The 3,645-nt window shown below is 33.0% G+C and overlaps 1 long non-coding RNA gene across 5 annotated transcripts; it reads left to right on the top strand.

Annotated features, from left to right (window-relative positions):
• The first annotated feature begins 406 nt into the window (after positions 1 to 406).
• On the top strand, positions 407 to 3,024 carry LOC114579725. Of its 5 annotated transcripts, XR_003700889.1 has the most exons (5): positions 407 to 985; positions 1,406 to 1,494; positions 1,727 to 1,797; positions 2,322 to 2,446; positions 2,540 to 3,024. It is a non-coding gene; the product is annotated as an uncharacterized LOC114579725 (long non-coding RNA). The 5 variants fall into 5 exon arrangements; XR_003700887.1 differs by having other exon boundaries at positions 407 to 888; positions 1,727 to 2,446; XR_003700888.1 differs by having other exon boundaries at positions 407 to 888; positions 1,664 to 2,446.
• The last annotated feature ends 621 nt before the right edge of the window (positions 3,025 to 3,645 follow it).

Genomic DNA, 3,645 nt, shown 5'->3' with positions numbered 1-3,645 from the left:
GGTATTTTATTCATGGATGAGTATAAAAAAACTTATTCATGACGGTCAAGAGCTTGGCATGGGCTTTATTGTTTCTAATGCTATTAGCCTTGCATCAATTTCGTCAAAGTTTAATCTATTTTCGGACCACTGGGGTGTTAACCCGCCTACACAGTTGAATTCTTATTTTTGGCACCCCCCACCCCTCCACTCGATTGGATTAAAATAAACATTGATGCGAATTTGCTTCGTTCTAATGAAGCTGGAGTAGTTGGTGTTTTTAGATACCATAGAGGAAGATTTCTTTTAGCTTTTGTGTTTAGGTGTTTGCATTGGGATAATGGATATTTGAAGTTGTTGGCTTTCCGTTCATTGAGGAAGATAATCAAAGAATGGATGTTGGATGCTAAAGGTATCATCACACTATAAGAAAATAGGTTAATAGAGGCCAAAAAAATAAAACATGGTCGCTAAAAATAACCTTTTAGCGATAAAAAATAAGTAACGCCACTAAATTAATATAAATCTTTATATTAATTACAAAAGAGAAAAATTGGCCGCTAATTTTTGATATTAGCCGCGATCTCCAACCTCTCTCCCATGCAACTACTAAAAAAACCATTTTACTACAATATTATATGACATTTTTAATTATATATCATAAAAGAAATCTATTAGACCTAACTTCCTTCTCCCGGGCTAAGTGCGCGTGCGATTTCTTTCTCCAAGGAGATCACGCTCGGTGAGGATTTCTTCCTCTTCCTCCTGATCGAATGTGTCGATATGCCCGCAATTGGCTCGCGACACCATTCCTCTTCCTTCAGATCGAATGCCTGTGCTTGGCTTGCAGTTTCTTTCTCTCGACATCATCACATGGCTTGCAGTTTCTTCTTCCAATTGATTGCTTCGGTATGCCACATCTCCCTCCTGAAAGCCTACTTCCTTTCAAAGACATATTGCTCCGCCAATTCTTTGCGATTTCGCTGGTCTACCATCGCTTGCAAAGGTTATCAGTTTGACTTGTAGGTTTTTCTTGCGGACTCTTGAATTTCTCTTTTTTGACCTAAATCCAGGGTTTCAAAAGTTGATTTTGTTTCTGTTGAAGATCGGCAAGTTGAACAATAAAATTGTCATAACTTTCTTCTCCTTATTATTAAAAAACATATAAATAAAAAAAATGAAATAAAACTGTTTTATGCTGTGTCCTGCCTTTATAAGAAATGCAAAGAAGAAAAAATATGAAAGGGATGCTATTTGATCAAGGCGATTATTAGCTTTTAAGATTGTCTAACATTGTAGCCTTCATAATATCTAATATTCAGGTTATTTACTTTGCAATACCCATGGAATATTCGACCAATGAAGCTTGATGAGAAGCACTTGGTTTTTTTTTTTTTTTGAAGTAGCTTTAAATTTTTGCATGCAGATAAAGAAGGATGTTTGTGTTCCTTTCTCAAAGCTTGCGGATTGCATATCAAAATCAAAACAGATTCTTGATGAATCACCATTGCTGTGGTATGCTGTTTAGTAAGGGAAATTTTGATAATTAAAAATTTATTGATCCTGTAGTTGCATTTTTTATTTATAACAAGCCTGAAAGATATTTCTGCTATTTGCACTGAACTATGCTGTGCTTTTTTACCATTGAAATCCTTTATCAGCATGCAAATTATGTTTTATGCAGCACAGTAATATTGTGCATGCTTGTGATGGGAATTTTCATACTTTTGTCTTATTTTACCTATAGCAAGAGGAACAGAAATGAGAAGCAGAGAGGCTAAAACAACTTCATGGTTCACACGACCTTGTCAATGGAAGGTACATGCTACATGTTTAGAGATATAAGAAGTATCAGCCCCATGCATGCTAACCATAAACACATCATGATAAAACTTATAGTAAGATGGATATTTTATTTTTATCAACTTATCTAGCGAAACCTAAGAAGATGAGGAAACCTCAGATTATTGATTCATCTTATAAATTTTAAACAGGAACATGCACAGGAGAGCATGGTTTTGTCACTAGTAAAATGAAAGTGTGTTTTCTCCAAATGCAGCTTTAATTCTGAAACTTGCTTTTATGTTATAGTTTTGTAATTTTTAGCATTTTTTGACATCTTTAAGGTTTTCATTCTTATGATTCCCTTTTTGTAGCCATTGCTTCTACTGCTCACAAAACTCTACTTCTCTATTACTCTATTATCTTATCTTAGCCACTTTTATATTAAATCCTGAATTACATAAAAATAAATTGTTGTTGGGTTTTAAGTAGTCTCTGCTATTTCATTTTCAAATGATGTTATGCTATGGTTGATATCATAATATAATTTAGTTTTATAGTTTTTATTTTATACATGGAGGTGTTGATATACTGACTTGTCACTCGGGGAATCATCATTGAAGAAAGAATGATGCAGTTGATAAATAAAAAGATGACTTTAGAGCACTATTATCCATATATCAAGGTTTCTTCTCTTACAAGCTTGGTTTCCATTGGTTTTGAGCTATATACTATGTTAACTTTTTGTGCGGAATTAATTTCTTATAATTATTTTTAGGTTGCTTTTGGTCAGTGGTATAGCTTCAACGATGCTCATATTTCACTTTCAAGCAGCCAAGAGGTTTTGTAAGAAAAGATATACATTCTATTCTATTTGCATTGCAATCAGCATCAGAAGTCTACTAAAGTTGGTTCACCCTGCCAAGGCTATCCTACAATCTAAAGTTCGTTTGGAGGAGCCAAGGAGTACATATGATATTGATTATTCGTCTGCGATTAGTAAGAGATCTGCCATTGTGAAAAATCATGGTACACAGTTAACAGTTTATCAAATAGAAATGCAAGATGCATATCACCGTTAAATAATCCACACGAGGACAAATCTAATTCTAATCCGGTGACTGGCAGAAATGATCCTAGATTTGACGGCTTATTTGATACCATGCTTGTTAGTAGACAGAACTAGATGTTATAGCCAATTATTTTGTAAACATTCAGATTTTTTATTGATGATTTCAAAGATCATATTTTTTTATTTTAATTGATGGATGTAGTTTTAAAGAATATTAACAAAAATATTTTTGGAGATAAGATTTTAGATCGTAAGATTTTGTCTGTGCATGAGGATGCTAATATTATGTGGGAAAAAGTGGCTAGTGATCTTAAGAATATTGCAAAAGATGTCCTTGGAGTATCAAAGGGAAAAGCTCCTAATAGTAAAAATAGTTGGTGGTGGAATCCTAATGTGCAAGAAAAGATAAAAAATAAGAAGCTTTGTTATAAAAATTGGTTTAATTTTAAAAATTCCGATAATTGGGAAATATATAAAGTTGCTCGTAAGGATGCTAAGAAAGCCATATGCGATGCAAAGACATTAGCTTTTAGTGATTTATATAATAGATTAGATACTAAAGAAGGAGAAAGATATATGTATAAGTTAGCCAAACAAAGAGATAGGAGTAGTAAGGATTTAGTTCAAGTGAAGTGTATTAAAGATGAAGATCAAAAAATACTTTTCTTAGAAGATGATATTCAACAAAGATGGATGAGATATTTTGCTAACCTTTTTAATGAAGATTGTGAAAATAAGATTGACTGTAGTGACCTTAGCACCCTAAATGAAAATAAAGATTTCTATTTTTATCGGCGTATTAGTAAAACTGA

Source organism: Dendrobium catenatum, unplaced genomic scaffold, assembly GCF_001605985.2.
Source record: "Dendrobium catenatum unplaced genomic scaffold, ASM160598v2 fragScaff_scaffold_621, whole genome shotgun sequence".
Lineage (NCBI taxonomy): Eukaryota > Viridiplantae > Streptophyta > Magnoliopsida > Asparagales > Orchidaceae > Dendrobium > Dendrobium catenatum.
The sequence above is the reverse complement of the archived record's forward strand: the minus strand, read 5'-3'. Positions and strand labels throughout refer to the sequence as shown.